This window comes from Athalia rosae, chromosome 4 (assembly GCF_917208135.1).
Source record: "Athalia rosae chromosome 4, iyAthRosa1.1, whole genome shotgun sequence".
Lineage (NCBI taxonomy): Eukaryota > Metazoa > Arthropoda > Insecta > Hymenoptera > Athaliidae > Athalia > Athalia rosae.
Genome location: NC_064029.1, coordinates 13,681,280 through 13,704,506, shown reverse-complemented (window position 1 = coordinate 13,704,506; position 23,227 = coordinate 13,681,280). Strand labels below are relative to the sequence as shown.

The window sequence follows — 23,227 nt, the reverse complement described above, 5'->3', positions numbered from 1 at the left end:
GTAAATTTACATGAAGCCATTCAGCGTTCGACAACAAAAAATCGTTAGCAGACTGCGCCCCATCTCGCTAATGCGAAAAATGCTGCAACTGCACTCGGTTAGATAAAAAAAAAACAAAAAAAACAAAAAAAAAACAAACAAAAATAAAAACTAAAAAACAAAAACAAAATGAAAACGGGGGAAAAAAAAATAAAAAATAGTAGGAAAAAGGTTACAATAAACATTACTTATCGCGAGCCGCCCCCCTGTACGCGATACAACAATACCCACAATGCAACCCTGCAGTAGCGGAGTAACAGCAACGTAGTAGTTCGCAGTTCGCAATGTGGCATCGCGCTGTGCCCAACGTATAACACAACCTACCCCGCGAATCCGTTCTCTTCCTCTCTTCCTTTTTTTTTACGCTCTCACTCTTTCTCTCTTTCTCCCTCTCTCCCTCTCCCTCTCCCTCTGAGCGTGTGTGTTTCTCTCTCTTTCTCCATATACGCTCTCTATACTCTGCAGAGCACAACACACATTGGCAAAAACACAAGTTTTTTGCAATAAAGTAATTTAACCGGTTGAGTTATGGGTAATTCCTATGGCGCGCCTGGTCCGCCCATTGATTAGTATTAATGACTTGAGCTGCACTCATTTCGCCCGAATAAAAGTAATTGGATTTGGCTTCGAACCCCCCCGAGCAGCCAGCACAACGAAACCGTTCCTGTGTGTAAAAATACATTAATATCTGTTTGCGCTTAATAAACGATAGGTGCGGAGACTACCTACTAATATCCATCCGGTCAGTATAATATCCCAGAGGCAACGACGCACGTGTGTCAGTGTCGTACTTTATCGTTTTGCAATCCGGTCTCCCCGGCCGCTGCGACATCTCGAACGTCGTCGGGAAATATTGTAATGCAAATCATTTCGGGATTTTTCGCAAGAATTCGACATTCGTTTCGAGCATCTCGAACGAGACATCAACACTTGAGAAAACGATCAAGTTTTGGATGCGGTTGTTCATAGCGTTCTTCCAGTGACTCGATTCTGAAGAATCATGTGTTTTTTTTTTTTTTTTGAGTTGAACAATTTATTTGCGATAAAAGCTGAATCGCAAAATTTTTACACAGCCCGGTGTGGAGGGCGCGACTCGATTCCGTCGAATTACTCTACCCGAAATTTCACATCTGTCTATATCCCTCCAGCCTATGGTGAATGTTGAAAAATATAATGTACGGCAAAAATAATATCTATAAATCTACATATATTATAACATCGGGTAGTTGGGGCACTGACCGTTCCCGCGTCTCCGCGAGTCACTGCTTTGTCTGTGAGTGTAATTAGTCCTGCGGGGACCGAGGGAGAAAAGGAGGCAGAGGGAGAGGGAGAGGGAGAGGGGATGGGATCGGAGGAGAAGAGAAATGGGGGAGTGGTGGGTAGAAGAGGTGAAAGGAAGGCTCATCCTGCACCCCCCCCTCCCCCCCCCCCCCACCTTATTTATATGCAAATGAGCTTCATTTCGCGATATTAATGTTCCACCCTACTCGGTCACCCCACGACCGGGGGAGAGAACGTGAATAGTGGGTGGAGAAAAGGGTTCGGTCTCGTTCATATGTTTATGGTACTTTCATAAGGTGTACGTGTACGTACACCAGGGTAAATATATCCATGTATGTGTATATGCATACCTACGTACACATTTATACATTTGGTGTATGTGTGAAACCAGAAGGAGAAAAGTTGAAACGCCGCTAATCAAAATCCCTTTCCGTTGCACGTGATGTATTTTATTTGCTACTTTCGGTCGAATGTAGGACTGAAATTCTCTACGATCTTCGTACGATTTTTGTTAAGCTACGATCAACACTGGTCAAGATATTTCGATTCGTCTACTTTTTAGCGTGAAAAACTGCTGATAGCTCCTTCAATTTCATTTCGGTCAGCGGATTCCGATTCCCGAGCTCAAAAAATACATAAGAACACCCTGGCATCATCGAATAAAAAAAATAAAATCTTTTTGAAATCGATCGCATGAGACTTTTTCAACGTGTTCTGACCTCAGAAAGATGAACCCGTCGGAGTAAATTGAGCTACGAATTAGTCCCACCTAGTTAACAGAATATTTTTACTCCAAAAAGCAAAAAAATTGACGACTGCTCAATTTATCCAGACAGATGAATCAGTTTTGATTCGGATTCCCGAGGCCGAGCTAAAAAATAAAACACTCAAGAAAGAGATTTCGTCTCGCGAAACTCCTGCGAATACGCGAATCTTTGAAAGAAAAAAAAACTTGGTATCGCGATGCGACGAAAATCTGTTTATCAGGCTGGAGGGTTGTAATAGGCGAAATTTTCAGGAATGATTGCTCGTAATTTCGGTCCCTCCGCCACCCCGAACGGCGTATCTATGGAACTCAATATTCACGTTGTTAGATATATACCTATGCAAATCACAGGTACTTAATTGAGAAGGAAGAATAGGGCTTTGCCTTTGAACAAAGGGTTTCATTGTCACCATCTCGGTTCTCGCCAACCAACACACAGTAGCTGAGACCCCTGCAGTCTCTGTGTGCTGCAAGGACCAACTAAATTTGGTTATATATGTATATATATATATATGTATTATGTGTATACCTATAAAAGCGGGGGTGAAGGTGGTCGATACTTTAATAAGTTGCATGTTTGTCGGATGCTCGAAAGCTATAGATATATAAATTTTGCACAATGAAAATTAGATTCAGTTACCAAAGTGGCATCAATTATGAAGCGGGTATCAAGCTTGTGTAATGGACTGCATATTTTGCTTTTCTGCTACTCCTTCTTCTTTTTTTTATTTTTTTCGCCTCCGAAATAGGTCTCCCAAATTGAGGAAATTCATTCGTAACGTTTTTAGGGTATTATTATAGCGGATAAATTTTAACTTTTGTTAAAACGATTAAATGTTTGTAGGAGTAAAATCAGAGGGACGTTTCCTATACGCTTCCTTTTCGGTGTGTATATTATAACTCTGTATAGGAAACGTATACAGAAGAGTGGCGTATATATATCGTATAAAGGGGTGTTTCGCGATGGTGATGGTAAAAGCGGCAGAAACAGCATCGGGTAGACAGACCCCCATCAAGCCCCGATGGGGTAAATTAACAACAGACGAGCTACTTGAAACATTACCGAGCTCCCGACCAACCAGAATGGAGAGGGTAGGTGGGTAGTGGTAGTCTGGGGGCGAAGGTAGGTAGGTACCTTACTCAACATAAATTAGAACTGATAGAAAGGGTAGATTGCAACTGCTCAACATGTCTACTCCTGGTAGGAGAATAATATTCTATATATATATATACATATATAAAATATGCATTGTTCGATACCAACGTTACGCACCCCTCCCGCCCCCATTTTACTCTTTCTCCGTGAGCGAAAACTCCCAATTTTCTTTTCCGTATCGGTGACTCTCGAATTTTCGGAAATCCGATTCCTTGTCCGGGAGAAAGATTGTATATTCATCTTTTGTTCGTCGTGAAAGAAAAAAATAGATTCATAAAAAATCTACGACGCTTTCACGTTTTGGAATAAAATTTTTCTCATACCAGTCTCTGCATTACGTACGGGTATATCCGAAGCCAGCGATCTGAGAGAAAAATAACTATTCGTTTAGATCGTATCTATATACATTTCTATCGAAACAGGAACTAATTTAATACCCGACGCATGCACGTATAGACGAATTAAATGCATTATGGAGAATCGTGAAAGTGCGCCATATCGTTCGGTCGCAGATTGCAATTATTATTCTCGTTACGACTAATATATTATATTATATATGCGACCGTATATGAGAGTGCAGAGCAATCCTGAGAATGCAGCACACATTCGCAGCATACCTTTACATTGAACGTGAGATTGAATTCAATATGAAAACACACGTATGTACCGAGAATTCACCTCGAAGAAAGGATCAGAGTAAACAGCACGCGGTACACCAAGTTCGGTTGTGTTGACGGTTTTCCATTATATCTGGATTAGAACTGAAACGGTGCGTTTCAACGTACATTACGTTATACGTACAAAAACCCAAGCGTGTAACGTAATCATTGTATTTCTCTATTCTCATTCTTATTTCAGCAAAAAAAAATCTATGGCGGAATCATCGCGAATATATTCCTCGACTCGTTTTCCCGCCAATTTTTTTTTCAGCGCCGGGTTAAGACGGATGTGTGACGCGAGATGGTGAAAAAAAAAAAAAAAAAATGGAATGAGAAACGGAGGAGAAGGAGAAGAAAGAGGAACGGAAGTTCGACGAAGCGGTGTATCAAGATCGGATTTTTGTGTAATTATTCAATCGATTTCGCAACGTGGACGGGGCCCACCGCACCGCTCGCAATTCGCGCGAAAACGTCGGGACGCACGCGGGGAAATGAATATTCACCAGATTTTTAACTCTGTTATCGAAGTTTGATTTTATGCATAAGAATAGCGGTCATTAATAATCATGAGTACTAATTAATATAATGGCGAGTATTAGCTTCATTATTGCAGAAACAAGTTTTATAAAATTTTAATTGGAGAAGGGTCGGCGGAAGCACAGGGCCGCGCAACTAAATATAAAGGTATTAAGCTTCTGGCATATCATTATCAAATATTATCGCACAGGGACGCGACCGAGTATAACTTTCTATCTGGCGATCGTCAAAAATTTGAACAATTTCTTTCTCGGCTATTTTCGCACACCGAATTCATTCTCGTACATCCGATTTACGCGTAGCAGAATATTTCGCATCAAGACTTACGCAATCCGTTAATAACTATTCATCGATACCAGATGAATCAAATGAATGTCGAAGATCCGAAAATTTTCCACTGCTCTCGGAATATTTTGCTATTCACGGTACGACACAATAACTCCATTCATTTCGCTCGTTCCGTACGTAAGCGCGTTGTAAACATCAGCTGTATTTTGAATTTGTAACCTTCAGTTCTCCCTGAGAATTAGACCGACGCGGTCGATGCGCCGGATCGCAATGAACGGAGTGAATTTGCTGTATTCTTTTCGGTGCCCGGAAAAGTTTTCGGATATCCAGAGGAGGTATGTTTCGCTTCGGTAAAATTGACACAGACCTGATTTGACATTTTTCACAAGCTAACCGATGGACCATTTCGATCGCTTCTCTCCTTAGGTATAATATTTGCAAAATACGCATGTGGCACATGAATCTATCGCCGTATCTACCACGGTTCGGTGTTTGGGTCCGCAAATCGTCGAAAGTGGAGAAATAGAGATAGAGAGAGATAGAGAGAGAGAGAGAGAGAGAGAGAGAGAGAGAGTGAGGGGGTGGGAGGGGGTGTGAGATGTGTGTACGGGGGGAGTGGGGGGGGGGGATGAGGCGAATGCATGAATATACATGACCTCGCCGCCAACCCTTACTCTACAGGAGCGGAGCTCTGCTTACATTATTGTATATCTAATTCCGGAAGTGGTTCTCAAAATTTTGCGAAATATGTTTTCGACTAATTATTCACCGATTCCCACGAGTCGAAATTGTTAATTGAGAACCACTGTCACCTTCCCGCATAATTATGCAAGCAGACTACATATATTATATATTCGCTCTGGAATTCAATTAAGTTTGGTTAGACCATCCAAGATATAAGGTATAACCGACTCTATACGTACGCGCTTCCGTACAACCCGTCGTCTCCATCCCCCCACCCCCGCTACACATGGACAATTCGAAGCGAATGACCGATCTAAACTTGATACTCACAACCCCCTGCCTCGTCATATTCAACCCTCTATTTTGTTGTTCACCTGAAAATATGAAACGTATTTTATTTTTTTTTTTGGGTTTCAGCCCAGTGGTCATTTTTTGGAAAATTTTTTGACCATCGAATCGCCGAATTTCATTTGTAATGAAAAATCGTTAAACAGGCGAAGAAATACCGGCGTCTGAATCGGCGTGGAATGGGGTGGTTGGAATGAATAGGGAGTTAAATTTACGAAGTGGAATGTCAAAGACCTTGTAGTCAAGTATCGCGATATATATTGTGCTATCGGCGAAATTGCGGATCTTTCCACGCAACTGAATAGGTAATTATAGCGGAACTGCAGTGTATGGACGAGCGGAGGGGAGAGAGAGGGAAGAGGGGCGAGGGAGAAGAGAGCAAAGTAAAGGGGTAGCTGCGAGTAGAGGGATCATCGCTGCAGGCTCCAGGCGATGTATCTACGCGTATAGATGGAAAGAGACCCGAATACCCGGCCAGGGGGGGTGGGAGCGAAAAATCGAGCTTTAGCGAACGTTTCGGGCCCTCCGATTGGCGTCGAGGGGAGTAAAAATGCCGCTACCGGTACCTTAATGACAGAAAATTACGCGTTCTAGCTCGCGACCGTACGCGCAGACACTTTAATGCAATTCAATCGCTACACAGTTCAATAACTCGATTAATTAAAAAATATTCCATGTTTAAAGTGAAAAAAAAAAAACAAAACAAAACAAAAATGAAACAAAAAAACAAAAAAAATTATTCGGATTATAATTCGCGTATGACCTACGCGCGCGTATTTTGCACGTGGTAAATTTCACATTATACACGCACACCGTCGTATATTTCGTACGATTTCATTGATATCATCCACCGGGTATGCAGCTGTATAATAAGTTTAAAAGCTATTCGAGTTGCGAACAGCTGCGAGGAAAGGAGATCAGGTTGAGAATCGTCGGTGAGTGGCGCAGTTGTTGATGGAGAATTAGCTGATATACCTGAAATTACGTACAACGTTGCACTCGATATTCCTCGTACATATCCACCTATAACTGCTACCGTTGCAATAGCATCTGTGATTACTTGATTATGAGTTTGGAGTGGACGATATTTCTGAAATACGCGCAAATTGGAAGACACTACGGGATTAATGTGGAATTCCGTCGATTTCTTCTTTTTTTTTTTCTTTTTTTTTTCATTCGCTTCGCTGTACCGTGTGAGTACGTTTCGTAATTCATCTGCCGTCGCATAACGCCACCGAATGACGATAAAGTAGTACCTCATCGCGTACGCTCTTCGTTTCTTCTTGTTTCAAATTTCGTTTCGAACGACAATCGTTCGCGCGGCGTATAAAATCTGGGTCAATCGGATCGAAATAATGAATTACAAAATGCGCCACGGAGCGGATGTGACGCGGTAAAATTCAATTTCGGGGGCGAATTTGAGTAGCCGTATAATTTCGCAACGAGACTGCGAACGACCGAGCGTACTTTGAGGAAGACAAATTGATGTGTTGTGTGTTTAAAAATTATTTCAGCCACGAACTAATGTATCGCACGTCCCGTTTTATTGCAGTAAACTGGAGATACTCCGCAGACGCAGATAGCTAAACAACGTCGTCGCCGTGGTATATATTGAATATTCCATTTCTAATTGTGCCGAAAAACAAAAGACAACTCGTTCCTTCCAGACTCATTGAGGATATATTATAATTTCCCCGAATAATGACGATAATAATAATGCGTTAATTAAAGCCGCTGATTTATGCCTTTCATATTATAATTGCCCACCGAACGAGCGAACGAACGAACGAACGAACGAACGAGCGAACGAACCAACTCAAACCCGGCCATCTTCAACCTGCGAAAAGATAACGCGAATAAATTAAATAATGAAATGCAAACCTTGTATCGATGAACCGTGTGTAAATTGTTATTTTATTCAATTTTTTTCGCTCCGTTGAAACGGATTCCATGCCGCAACTATTTTATTATTTTTAGTGTAAATTGTCGTTTTTGAGGGTTTTTTTTTTTTACCGACATCTGGGATCGGTTATTTTTCGAATCCGGAAAAGCTCGCTTGGAAAAAAAATGAACAGCGGTTACCAGGTAATATTGTAGACTATCAGCGGCGTAAGAAGCTGTTAATCTTCGGTAATAAACTCAGTTTTCATTATAATACGGCATGAATATGCAGCGGCGATGATGGTGTTAATATCCCGGCATGCATCTTCCCGTAGTTTACACTGTGGTGAACCTCGACCGTCTGAATTTGAGGTACTTTCTCTGGATCATGATGCACCGATGAAGGTTGCCTGCACCCGTCTGGTAGATTAAGCTTATTTCAAAGTTTTGAAAACAAGTAAATCCTTCCCCTGTTGCATTTAAATACATTCAACGATGGATGAACAACGAAATAGATTATATAACATTTCGAGACTGGTGCGCGCCGAGTGTCCGAGAAGAACGGTAAAAAACAAAGAACGAGAGTAAAACAGTTTTTCGCAGTCTCCAAAAAATCTCTATCAAATCCTTAGATTTTCGAAACGAAATAGAAAACTTCGTCATTCCAACAAATTTTCTTTAAAAAAAAAAAAGAAACAAATGCGTTCACATTTTTTCCATCTTGACTCGAACTTCAGGATCGATGCCTCATTGCACTAAACAAATGTCGTAACCTGTAATAATACCAAAAAAGAAATTGAACGTCGCGTCGTTAACAGAGAAACGTCTGAAATTTCAAGTGAGAATGTTTGCTGCAGCAGAAGCAGACGGAAAGGGTGAGGAAGAGAGAGAGAGAGAGAAAGAGAGAGAACGAGGGGATGTTTCGGGGTGGGTATGAGGTGCCCACTTTTGTTCATGATCGTTGGACAAAAAGAGGTCGTAGTCCTGACTTCATCCGAGGAGGATTCCTTTGGAAATGCGTGAACGGAAATTCGTGTAACGCTTACTCGAAAGTTAAACAAAGTGCGAACAAAGTTATGCTTAATTTTGGCTATATAACCCCGAATAAATTACTTGTAAGTCTGCGTTTATGTACCGTAAATAAGTAAATAATTCATTCTCTAACTCGGTTGGCAGTAGGCGCGGGTGTCGGTGGGAAAGGGGGAAAGGGGGGGGGGGGGGCGATAGTATAAGAGAGGAGAGGGGGGAAGGGGGGTTGGTAAAATCTGCATAATATCGGTAATGCTCAGAATGCGAGTCGCGTAGCTACCTTGCTTACCTCATTCCATTCTCCACGCCCACGTCAACTAAAACTTAATTATAATTAATTAATGCGACTGCTAACTCAGTTGGACGGACAACTATTGACTAAACTTAATACAAATCTTTGTTATTTCAATACCCCTAAATATCCGCTCGCTAATAATCTACGAAATCCTCATCAACCGGGGCGTCGGGAACGCGGGTACGAAACGATCGTTCCCGATTCTTCGTCCCATCGACGTTGGCGAAACAACGAAAAGAACCCATGAAAAATTCAACGTACTCTACGATCAAAGACATAACATTCTCCGCATAACTCTACATGAGCGGGACACTAAGTCTATCGTTCTGTACTACGTTGCGTAATTATAAACCTTTGTGCAAAATTCTGAATACTGTTAATTAACGTGCGCGTATACATGTATATACCTATACCCAAAAAGACATCGTTATACACACACCTACGATGGTTACATGCTCGTGGCTGTATTTGAACTTAAGCATCTACATCCTGTACGAATTATTTTACGATAATTTTCGGTTCTGGTCTTATCCTTTTGTCGCCGAGTAGAAGGCGCCCGGATCGAGGGTTGACGCTGGGGGAGGGGGGGTTTCGATTCCCCTGAAATTTGTTCCCGAAGATAGCGATTTGTAGTTGGAATGATTGAAGGTGGAACAAGTTGTATACATATATATATATATATATAGAGGAAAGAACCTTTAATGTATGTCTCGTATTCCTGCATCGTAATGTAACTAAATATAAACAGCAGTAGCAACAGCAGCAACGGCAACGGCAACGGCAACGGAGAGAAGGAATAATAGCGTGGCAGGCCTACGAACATTCATTTATCTTAGTTTATTGCCAACTCCGAGGAAACAAACACCGTTGGAATACGCAACGACGCGCCATTAACCCCTCGGTCGCGTTGCCAACCTGAGCTTAACAGTGTCCATCTCACTTTACGCGGGTTTCCACCCCCGGGTTTATAGGTGAGCCAGATAAAGAGAGAGGAAATTTAGGGAGACGCGAGGAATTATACGGCGGAAAAAGGAGGACACGTATACACAGCCGTACATCGGGAAAGAGAGATCGGGAGGTCGAAGAAGAGTCGACATCCTCCCCTCCCTTCGGCCACCGCTCTACTCCACCGCCCCTCTTCCTTTCCCCGTATATCCCTATACGCGTCGGGATTGAATGGGCTTGAGAAGGGTGGCAAAACGAGACGTTTATCGAGTAAAACTGCGTGTTAATTCCTCCGGCAGAATCGATATTTAGTAACACACTTGACCCAACCCTCCCCCCCCCCCCCCCTCGGAATTCGCCGCACTTATTTCACACCTGCGAGTTATTCTTGTGAGTGTGGGTAGTTTTTTTCTTTTGGCCTCAGCAGCCGGAGAAAAGTGAAATACCTGCCACGATTTCGTGTACCCCATCAAGTGATATATGTACCATTTGTATGTACATGCACACGATGAAACTTTTGAGGGTGTACATTCAATGTGAAAACGAATTACAAACAAAATAATGAATAAAACAAATAAATAAATAATCACACTCGTTATATCCCGTGGAAATTAAAACGTATATAGATATATACGTGTACAGAAATATTGCGCAAAAAGGTTAAACTAAAATAAATTATTATTGAAACAGATATATGTACATTGTTCACAGATATTTTACGGATGTATATCGATGTGCGGTGGTGCCTACGCCGTAGCGCGGGCGCGCGATAAAAAAATGCAACTATTTCTGGTATTGAAAATAATGTCTGCTGTGCACACGAATATAATGAGATTTTACAGCGCGATTTGTATAAAGCATCGCGGGGTACGAATAAAATGAGAAACAGAGAGAAAAAAAAAAAAAAACGAAAAAAACGAAAAAGAGAAAGGGAATTATAGCAGTGTACGAAAAATTGATTTTACAAAATATCAAAGTAATGGAAAAAAGAGGGAATGCGAAATTGAACAAATATAATGCCGAGCAAACGTATTATTTTTACTCCATTCCGTCCTGCACCCCCGTGTACACTATAGCGGGCCGCTACGTCAGTTCAGGACAAACCAATTTGTATCCCGGCGAACTACGCCGCTGCACTATATCGTTTTAAATCCTATTATAATATTATACCAAATGCATGTAATTTAACCGTGCTTTTTATTTGAATTGAGCGCGTACATGTACCGCGACTAAATGTAATATCCATCGAAACGTGACAGCGTTTCTCCGTCCGTCTCGCACGTGATTTTTCGTCTTTCTTTTCGCGTAAGTGAAGATTCTTCTCCGTCTATATCGAAGTTTATCGTCGAAAATTTCTATGTATGGATTTTTCAGACTGCAAACTATTCGAATATAGCGGACAATACACATCTGCTATGCGCGAGTGACGGCTGTGTACGAGTGCGCGACAATTTCCAATTAGCGTCAATTTTTGTCATGGCTGTTTCCAACCTCGGTATTATCCGGGCAATCAATTTTCGCGAAAAAAGAAGAGAATACCGTAATGAAAAAAAATAGAAAAATTCACAGAGGCTGGTTGGGTTATAGAAATTCATTCTGCTCGTATAATCGCGGCGACCGGTTGACTGCAGGTATTACAATACGTATAGCTTGGCAAAAAATGGTTTGGAAACGAAAATTTGAAATAAACAACAAAAAAAAAAACAAAAAAAAATACGTTAGGTCGTTGGGATATTTTTTTCTTCTGTTGTTTTTTTCATATTTCTGTTCTGCAACGTCTATCCGCGAATTAGAATTTCCGTGTAGGTGGCTGATATTCTGTGGCCTTTATTGGATAATGATCAAAAAATTATAAACAAAAGATTCCACGGATGGTGAGGTTTTTTCGAGGGTCATCGAGGCAAACGGAGCGGAGCAGCTTGCAAAAAAGCTTTGACGTTGTTTCGCCGCTTCGGCAACGGCCGGTGTCGTCGGACGCGCCGAAACCTCGATGTCCGTGTGGCAAGGTGTGTCTCTCTATATTTAAAAATCAGTTCATTCGATTGGAAAGTACCTACAAAGAGTGCCGTTACATCGAGTCTATTGAAATCCGCGTGTTCCCGTGACACGACCAACCGATTTCGCCTCCGCATTCCCAACTATTTCATTTTAACATTCAAATTCGCCAAAATACGAAAATCGTTCGCTACGAATTTCCCCGCGTTGGCTGGAAGTCAAGGGGTTCGTGGAACAAACGAAAAATAAAAAAAAAAAGAAGCAAACTAAAAAAGACTCGTAATTACTTCATCCAAAATTACTTTCTCTGCTTGGACGTTACCTTTTTTTTTTTTTTCTCGCAATCGCACTCGAATCGTTTCGAAAAATGTGCGACTACAAAACGTGCGGTTTCATTTCGGAGCGTTGCAGATGCACGTTATACGAACCTAAGTTTTATAGCGGCTCGTATAAAACTGCAATATAGTCGTCAGATAGACACCGATTGAAAAAAAAACGAACAAAAAAAAAAAATAGAATAAAAGGAGTAATGGGAAAAAATAGGATTACTCTGTACGAGAATGCGCAATTAAATTGGAAAAAATGTCGTATTGATAAAAGCTTTTGTAACACACCATCGGCCCTAATATATGTGACGTGCACGCGTACACGCTGCGCGCAATTTCACACATACACGTACCTTACACAAAATGCAAAATGTACATACAGACGTGTGATATGCCTCCCCGTATTACATGCCTATATATACGTATATACGTCCATCGTTTCCAAATGAGAGCGATGTTTTGCAGAAAAGCTTCATTATTTTTAATTAAATAAAACAATGCGATACGCTTATTATTTGATTAATCGGACAGAATACAGGGGTATAATCATCACGGCTGTGTGAAATAAAAATCCGCGAATGTGGATGAAAAAAAAAAAGAATAAAAAAAAAAAAAAAAATCATCAATAATCTCGCTGTAGGTTATTCGACGGCAAATGTTACAGACGAAGATGGCAAATAATTCGGATGCGCTAATTTCCGTAATCGATTTTTGTTGTAATTTTCTGGAAAACATGTGCTTCGTAGGCCCAAGTTACACCTGCACGTCTAAGCTCGTGGGGGGGGGGAGGGTGTACGTGGAATATAGCGAGTTTGAAATATAAAACGCTTTTGTGTTTCGAGAAGGGGTTTCGGTAGAGCCCGAGTTAGGTGGGTTAGGTATGTGTACATGATATCACGCATACCCACCGCGAAAAGCGAGCATTGTTTTAACCTCGCATTATACCATAATCACGGGCCAAGTTTCGAGCTTGGAACTTACGAGCTCGTAATATAAAGGTATAAGAAAGGATTTCGAGGGTTTGTTATAATTACGATCGTTGTACCGTCGAACTGCGCTCAATTACTTTTTTATTTAAAGAGTACGAAAAACAAAACGAGAATTACGAGTAAAGGAGCCGGAAGTAACCACACGGTTCGGGCTACGATATTACAATACTTTACAAGTTGAAAAATATATTCTTCGCATAAACTCGCCGGGTTATATTTACTACCTTGAAAAAGTTTTACCCCCGAAAATTCCGGATTCCGTACCTCAACTCGGGGTTAATCAAGGTCAGACTCAAGGTCCACGATCAAAAGAGAATCGATATCATCGACCGAGTCGTTAACTAATTGCCAAAGTACCGGTGGCGCGGATCCACTCGTTTAAACACGAAACTTCGAACGTTCGGCCGAAGCGAGGGGAATAAAGAAAGAAAAACTTCTTTACCGCCAAAATCTTCTCTCAAAATTAGTTAGAACTTCGAAACAAATTGCGTTAACCGTCCTCTCTTTAGTTTTCAAAGTTTTTTCAATCGATCGACGGGATCCCGAGTGCGAAAAACGGATTTGAAAAACTGATTCGGAATGGGTGAATTATTTTGAAAAATTTCTGAATTCCGTCTCGGTGAAAAGCGTGACGGGTGAATTCGCGATGACACGAAATACGTGAAATGTTTTTTTTTTTTTTTTGTTTCCTCGTCGCGAACAACGCCATCGGTTGCCCAAGAAAAAACGGAACCGCACGAGGATCCTCGATTCGCGTTCTGGGAACGCAGGCCGGGTTATCGCGTTCGCGTTACACGTACCTACATTGTTCGGTTATGATAATTATGATACCTTTCTAAAAAGCTGTTGGTGCATTAACACCGACGAATCAATGATAGCCATTCTCAATATCCATAATTATAGCGGCGTATTCTACTCCCCCGTTGGAATATACATATAATCCTCCCGTCTGTATTTTTCCCCCCGTTTCAAACCCGCGGCGAACCGGTGGAAGTCCAACGGCGCGAACCAAAACCCGAATGAAATGACAACGTTCATTTGCGAATGCATGAAAGTGCATTATTTTTATTCGGTTTGTTAGTACCGACGGCGGCACTGGCTCTATAACCTTTCCCGTTAGCGAGCATACCATTTTTCCCCGTATTTATGCATGTACCTACGTACACGTACGCGTCGCGGTGACTTTGCAGTTGTGTTTGAATCGCTGAGGGAATGGAGAAAAAAGAATTGCAGATATCAAAACGTCGGGATGAGAAGAAAAATTAACCACCCGTATAGGCTGTGCAAAAAACTAAAAAAAAAAAAAAACAACGTGTTCAGAAGCCCAAACTAACAATCTTCATAATTTTTTTTTTTTTGCTTCAAATCGAGTGAAGAGTTACTCTCGTCGTATACGAATCGCCGAACGATAATAAAAATGACGGACGGACGATTCGAAAATTGTAGTCACCCAGAATTTTGTCGGCACCCCTCGCGCGGTGCATGACGCGTTTTTGTCCAACTAGAGACTCGCATCGCCCGATTCGACTGACAGGCTGATGCCGGACTTCTGCAACACGAGGGATATGTTTCTTTTTTTTTTGTTTTGTTTTGTTTTTTTCACAATTTCACCCCCCTCTGTCGCTGATTTTTTTTTTTTTTTTTTTTCAAATATTTTTTTACACCAACTGACGTATTCCACGTACACATATCCATAGGCAGCTTATACACCGTGCTTTATAATTGCACGGGCGTCGAGTTCCCGCGGATTTGCATATCGCGATCAAACAGTTTGTGGCAACGACGACGAGAATTGCTACGACTTCGCGATCGACGCTTCGCTCACCTCGGATATAGCGCTGCTGGTAGGGTTCCGTTTTATTTGCCAGAGGAGAAAAGATGCTGGGAAAAAAAGCTTTCCTTTTTTGTTTCGCGTATCGGCACGCGGGGTGTCGTCTCGTAACCATAACGTTTCGCGACAAAAGGGTATTCAAGTTCCAATGAAATCTAGAATTTTTTTTAGCACGCCAGTAAATTATTTCCTGCTCGCTCATATAAGTTGCACGTACGCAAGGTCAAGCGATTCCTTGTAGATTCAGTACCCCGTGTAAAAAAGATTGAAGGGAAGTACGGTACACGGGCAGAGATCTATTACGATATTCTAAACGTTACAAGCGATTATAAGTCCGGGAGATCTTGACACGCGACTCGAGATACATTGTATCGGGCACGGTTTCAACCGTAATGGATATACGAGACAGAGTAGTTGGTAGCGAAATAAATTCCTATCCGCAGTTTTTGTACAAGGAAACGAACGCAACAAAGTTGTGTAAAGAGCGCGAGTTTATACGCGCGTGCAGGTAAGTCCGTCTACTTTCCTCTCCCACCGCCGACGGTTTGTCTGTCGCGGACATTCCTAGAACAGTAATCTTATTAAATTTACATATTAATCAAGGGATTTTAATTATCCCCCTGCAGAGGGAGCGAGAAAGAAGACGGAGGTATCGCGGCGAAGAGATGAAGAAAGATAGAGACGGACGTACGGTGGAAGAGAAAGGAGAGGGAGAAAGGGAGAGAAACTTCACCCTTGCGCGGCGGCGGCGGCGGTAGCGCCGGTAGTGGTGGGTGGTGGCGGAGACCCAGCGCGCTCTCGTAATTTACATTAATCCAATAATTGCATGGAGGTTTCCTAATTAGAAATTCAAATGAGGTGGTGGCAGGCAGGCAGGCAGGCAAGCAGGCGGGCAAGCGAGGAAGCGAACAGGGCTACCAACTCTGCAGCAGAAACGGGCACCGGCACCGGCACCGCTAACCACCCCCATCGGTCGCTACCTACCTACTCCAACACCGCCGCCAACAAAATCCGCGTAGACTTCGCCGCGTAGTGTTTCCACCGGCTACGAGCACCCGAACTCACACATGACGACATCCACCACTGGCCCAACGAAACCAACACCGATCCCTCCTCCCTTACCTAGACCGAACTCGAAGTAGTAGACGACGACCGACGGAATTTCTAATGCCCGGTCAAACTACCAGCTACGGGAGACACCCCGGTAGGAAGTGTCGCGTCGACGGGGGTCCCCCGTAAACCGATAAAATCATCGGATCGCCCGATGTCTCATTCGATTTGATTTGCGTTTGTTTGTGCATTTTTGTAACAGCGGCGGCGGCGGTGGTAAGAATTAGCCGATCGAGTCACGCGACGCATAATACGGATCGGCAATAGCAATTCGGTGTGGCAATATGACGTTGTCCATTGGCGTGTCCCGACGCGTGCGGTCCTTTTGTCGTCCCCTCAGGGATCCGGTGACAACCCCTAACACGTTCGTAATACCGACACAACCTTCCCCCCTCGTACTCGGCTCCGCTTCTATACGCCGTCCGTCCTTCTCATCCTCGTACTTGTTCTCATTCTTGTTCTCCTCCTCCTCCGCCTCCTCCTCCTCCGCCTCCCGCTCGCGCTCCGCTCCGCACCCCCAGCGCTCTGGATATAACAGAGACTCGGTTTCACGCGTGTCCTACATAACCAGTTATACACCGTACCAACCAACCCTGCGTCGCTTCGGCGCACCTTCAGCTTATGTTGGGGATAGGGCAAAACGATCGGAGGTAACAAACTCTCACCGGTATTCCCGTGCAAAGGACACGCGATCGGAATAAAGCGTACTCGGGGGACCACCTTTCAGTTCTGTCATTTTCATGAATGCTTTTTAAATCGTGCGAAGTGCAGACGCATCGCATCGCATCGCATCGCACCGTCGTCGCTTTGTCGCGTGACGTGAAGTGGATACGTTTTATCCCACGCTACACAGAGAAAAAGAAGAGCCGAGATTTTCAGAGGCGTTGAAATTTACGAAGAGATCGTTCTTCGGCGCGCAGTGCAAAACCGATTTCCATCGGCTGCGCGAATTCAATTACCTTCGAAACCGGATGATCACCGCGCGGTTCGTTCGTAACTTCAAACCAACGAGTTTCGGTGCAATTACGATAATGGCGGGTGGCAGGCAACGGTCACGAGGCGTGTGTATCTCGCCTACACCTGACCTAGGTGAGTCCATCGGTATCTATGGTTTTAGGGCGTTACTGCAGGTTGCCAGTTGGAGAATATTTGCCGCGGGTATGTTTAACCAGATAGGAAAGGGGTGCCGCGTCGGTAAGGTATACACACACACACACACACACGCGAACGAATACAGAGAGAAGCTGTAGCGGAGAAATGTGGGGGGGGGGGGAGGGGGGGAAACGGAGGAGCCCGGCTACGTAGGAAATCTGCATAATATAACCAACTATTGTTCAAATAGACGTTGCTCCACAGATTCAATTACCATTTGTGATACAATTATTGTTGGAAATTTCATCAATTCGGGTACGGGTACAAGGGGTAGGTACGTACACCTAGACCAAGGGGTCTTACATATGCATAAGACCGCGTCAAACGACGACTTCTGATTTCAACCTCAAAGAAATTTTAATAAAAAAAAAAAAAACAATTCCCAACGTTTCTCGACGTACACGAAACGGATACGCCTCGACGATTCGTCGATTGAAGAAGAGGAGGGAGGAGAAAAAAAAAAAAAAAATTAATCATCGAATCCCTCGAAGGTAAAACGTCGATCAGAATCACCTTCGACGTAGGTATAACGTATGTATATTCGTATACGGCTGATAACCACTGCTTGCGTGCAAAGATCCATATAAATTCTAATTCCGCAATCAACGGACGTCGGTGGTAGTCGTCTGGCGTAAGGATGGTTCTACGTTGATTCTGGAGCGCGTGCTTTAATTCAAAGTATTAGAAAAGCACCGCCGCGTTCGTTGCGCGAGGGGAGGGGTGGGGGGTGAGGGTCTGTTATAAAGGCGGTTGTTCGGAAATTCTTCAACACTATTTACCGCGGACAACACTCGATGGTAATAATCAGCGATCGTAAAATTGTTAGGGGTGCAGTATAATCTATGTCCGAAAAACATGAAAAGGTTACCACCCGCGCCCTTCATATTCTTCCTTCCATCGGGCACCGCCGGTTATTCAAGTACATTATAACCACGCGGTATAGACGTTGAACCGAAGACTCGCGATCACGCTTCACCCTCTGCGGAGAAAAATAATCAAACTGTCCGGTTTATGTATCCAACCTTTGTGGAGGGTTTATATAGGTGGGGATAAAGTTGGTGTAATATTTCATTTGTTTAGAGTTTAATCCAACCTTATCACGGAATCCCGTTGAATCAAGCGGGGCCGCCTTTTGCGTCAAGGGAAGTTCGGTTTAGTTCAGTTCAGTTTGGTTCGTTCAAACTCCAGGAAAAGCAGCCACAGCAGCGGCAGCAGCAACAGCAGCAGCAGCAGCGACTATACCAACCTTAGTTAATACGCGGTATACATATGTATATATAGTAGCTAGAGTTGTGGTGGTGGTGGTGGTGGTAGTGGTAGTAGTAGTCGAACGATTCCCCTACCATCGAAGATAATCGATCTCATAATTATCCTGATTTACTAATGCTGGGAAAATCACCCCTTGCACGGAGTCACCTATACAACATTCGAATGCATATACATATATATATCTACGTATTTCAGGCACCTTATATACCTCACCTTATAGTCGGTCGGGAGACGGTGTGTACATATAACGATGGAAGCTGGTTGGTGCTTCGGGGAGGTGGGCGAAAACGGGGGGGGGGGGGGGGGGTGGGTGAAAGGGGGTTAGGTATAGATATACTATAGCGGGGGAGTGAAGGGTGTGTAGTAATTATATCAGCAACTAATGGATATAGTTAATTGCTAATTATGAGGCCTGCCAAATGATCGATAGTACCGAACGAACGCCGTGTACTATAACTTGCCCTCGCGATAGTCTCCGCCACGTTCGAAACCAACGCGCGGGATTACCAAGAGTGTCATTCTCTACCGTGCGCCTGCGGATTAGGGCTTAGTAATTAGCAATTAGCGATTATAGAAACTATTATTATCGTTGTCATTATTCTTATATAAATGTAATCGTTACGCCAGTCGTTATTATTGTATCCATCGCCGTTTGATATACCTATACACGCATTATCGGACCACGTTCAACGTGCGTATTGTGTATACCACCGATGTGAAATCGAATGGGAGAATTTCAAATCTGACAAAGTTAATGGCGCAATTCATTGGAGGGAGTGTCGTCTGTATACACGTGTTATTATTACTTATTACCGATCGATCGATCGATCGATCTATCGATTGATTGATTGATTGATTGATTGATTCACGTATTGTATGAGCTTGTTAAAAGGTGAAGGCGAAATGTGAATCGTGCGCTAATCGTTTAACCGCGATCCTTTGCATCTCACTTTCCCACCACCAAACGCGGGCCACCCACACCCCCGGTTATACCTACACATAGCTGGAGGAATTCCATCGAAAACCACGAGGAATTTCAGCGGTGGGTTTGCCACTCGTCGTCTCCCTCGCTCCCTTTGGTTACTTTATATCCTACGCGACGATTACCCTTCGCTATACATTTTGTACGCCTATCGCTCCCCGTGTAATACAGGTGACGAACCTGACTGAACGTTGAACGTTTTTAATATCGTGATGCAAAAAAAAAAAAGTTGAATTCAGCCTTGCACCGTGCGTTTCTTGTCAAAAAATTCAACAACCATAGTCACATCCGATGACGATGGAAGTGGATCGAAGTGATTTCACTCAGGAAATGTGGGCGATCAGTTTTCCGGGATATATCGCGAAATCGAAAATCGAGTGTAGCCGAGGAGCGGCGAAGGATTTACATCTTTTGCAGGTCACTTACGAGGGGTGGACGATGTAAGGATGCATCGTACCGATATTAACGGTGATGTTCCGGGGCACCTCATCTCCAGAAAATATATTAGCTGTTAATTCCAGCAATGTGCGGCGTGTCGTCAACACAATATAAACTATATTAAGTAAAGTCACTTGCTTCGGAGTAGCTGAAGACATCAAAGAAAGCTTGTTCGAGCTTTAAGGGTTGGCAGGTCTGGTGAGGGAGGATGGGGTTTATTAGATTGCCGGTAACCCGGCGTAACCTTGCTGCGTTCGGTGTTAGATGTTGGAGTAAAACCCGGCAAAGTGCGCCTCGACGAGTCTTCTAGCAGTCTTTGGCCCGCTTTTACATTTCTCTCTCTCTCCCTCCCTCCCTCTCTCCCTCTCTATTTCACTCTTCAGCTTTATTTCCTCTCTCTCCATCCCACGGCTAAAAGGTGAGGAGAATCCGTGAACGTGGGAAGGCGAGAAGGCGCGCGATGCTATAGAGGAGGGGTCGGCCAAAAATCAAAGAGATGGAAATTAAGCCACCCGCTCAGGACTCGACTGAGATTAGCTAACGCGATTTTAGTCTGAGAAGGTTGAGCGAAGGGTTAAAGTCTCAACTCGCGAGAGGTGTTATGTAATTAATATCAAGCCCCGGGACGAAATATTACTCAGACACCGTCCATTTCTCACCTTTCAACAAACGTGAGGACTCGGTTTCACGGTGTACGAAATTCATCGCGTCCCGGCGTAACGCGCTCTCACGTCGGATTTCAGCGATTATCGCGGAAAAATCGGTAAAACGATCGAAAAAAATTGGAGAAAAAAAAAAAACAAAAGGAAAATCGTCGAGCCGATTATACACGAATCTTGGCGAACGTCGCTCCTTTGATTTCCTAAGCGTATCGTCGCAAAGGTCGATGGTATCTGAATATACATATATATATATATGGTTCGTCGAGCACATGGAGCGTGAAGGATTCTCTGTACACCGCGTTAACCGACACTATACGCTAACATTATAATATCATTAGAATAGCCTAGAATTAAGTTCATTAATGCAGAAGCATCTGCTAATGACTCTTCTTATGCCCGGTATAATTCTAGAGAGAGGCGCGGGGGGGTGGTGGTGGCGGGGCGCAGCCGTTATATGAAATTGTGTAACTCAAGGACTACCGAGAAAAATTGGCTCTACGGGATAATAAGGCTTCGCGGAATAATTTATTCCGTTCTCCGAGTCGGCCAAACGACGACTAACCGCAGAAATCGCGTCCGCGAATTTTACGCGTGTAACGCTTACAATTGGAGCAATAACGAGTAAACGCGCGCGCGCGTTACACGTGAACCGATGTGATGTACAACATCTACGCGTACGACGATATACGTGATACGCGGGAATCATCCGAAATTGTAAGATATAGACGTGTACCGAAATATATTCCCGTACGTTATAACGACAAACTTTGGGTGAAATTACTAACGAACCGCGCGCGTTCTCGTTTCATCTAATCGCTTTATGAGTCCTCATTTCAATGAGCGAACAAACCGTCGTCGCGTTCTGAGCTCTTACCCGTTCCTACTCGCTCTGCATGTATACCATAATTGATTCTCATTATAATTTTAATCTCGATTCATTAACCCAATTTGTAAGAAAGAAAAAAAAAGAAAAAAAAACCATTTAACGAATCTCTGAAGATTTTGGAATTTTTTTTTGTTCCAACAGTTTTCCTGAAATTGATCTTTTTTTTTTTTTGTTCGATCGGACCGGATTATCTTTCCAATGCGTACGTATCATGTGCGCGAACGTGAGCGCGCGAAACACAGTTTCACTCGATTTCTTTCCTCGGCTCGCGGAAACTTTTTACATTACTTGTTATGGCCACGCAGAGTTCGTGACTCGATTATCACGATATTACGCAATGATCCTTGCGTCACGCCTGGATACGGCAAGTTTATTATAGCATATATAGATATATGTGTATACATTATATACAGGATTTACCCGGTTACAATTATCCTCAACATTTTCAGAAAATAAACGGGAGAGAATTTTACTTATACCCACACGTACGTGTATAGAAGTGAATCGATTCGTGCGGAAAACCGAGGCGTTTGTTATAATTGTGGATAAATGTGATCGATAACGATGAATCGCCGTTATTTCCATTGAATATCATAAAATTTAACGCTGAAATAATATCGGCCCAGTGTTTATCGGCCGGAATATTAATTAACCAATTTATTTGATCTCAGCTGCGCCGTAGCTGCTACGGCAGTTTTCTTCAAAAATATAATTCATTATACAAATATATATATACGTATATACGTATAACGTATCTACAGATCGATCAGCGAACAGAGAGATGTTAACCACGTAGCGTGAAATCGTTCGAAGGAGGCATCGGGCTCATCGTTTTCGTTCACGTTTCAATTGGTGCAATTGACTGGGTAGGCTTGAGTTACTTCGGTTATTCACCGATTGTCACGTCCTCCCTGTATCTGTATCTTATTACATATACACATAATAATTTATACATATATATATATATATATATTATACGTATATATATACCTATACCTAATAGCATTGACTCTAGACGTTTCACCCACTGAACAATTTATGCTCTCTCAGCTACATGCGGCACGTCGATCTTCAACGGCGCTCGGCGTCCCGGCGTCGTTAATAACCCCGACGCGACTCGATTCAAAGTCTCAATTTAACTCGCCTCATTTGAATCGACTGACAAATCATTCGTGTATTATGTAGAAAAAGCGACGGACTTTTATTGAATCTTCGTTAGAATCTGGGAATTTTTCTCTTATTGAAAAATGATAATTTTTTGAAAAGTTTTCGCTTGAAAATTTTTCAACGCTAACGATTTTTGAATCGTAATCAGCTGAATAAACGGTCGGTGGTGTTTTTCTGGACACCTATAGGCGAGCGTGTAATTACGAGTTCTAGAGTCGGTCGGTACCCTATCCTTTGGCGCAAAGTACGGCAGCTGTTCGTCCATCTTCGTTTCAATGCCTGTGTTCAAGCACCGTTTTACTATCTCCGCATTTCTCTCTCTCTCTCTCTTTCTTTTACCTCACCTCCTCTTTAGCCCCCCCCCCCCCCCCCCCACCCACCCCCGCGATCCTATCGCGCATAATTACCTTTCGCTGTCCCTCTCGAATAATCATTGTAACACCTAAGCACCCGGGCGACCTTCCATCGCCCCAATTCAAACTATTTCCAGGACACCGGGACTAGAATTTTTC

The 23,227-nt window shown here is 43.1% G+C and overlaps 1 protein-coding gene across 10 annotated transcripts in view; it reads right to left on the bottom strand.

The window, feature by feature from the left end:
• The window catches only part of LOC105693636 (POU domain, class 6, transcription factor 2), a 98,307-nt gene that overhangs the window by 16,838 nt on the left and 58,242 nt on the right, over positions 1 to 23,227 (bottom strand). The window contains exon 1 of one of the 10 annotated variants that reach the window (XM_048654776.1): positions 18,558 to 18,860. The exons of 8 other annotated variants lie outside the window; for them this stretch is intronic. The gene's annotated coding sequence lies outside the window, so the exon portion shown is untranslated. One more of the 10 variants, XM_048654775.1, reaches the window with a different exon arrangement.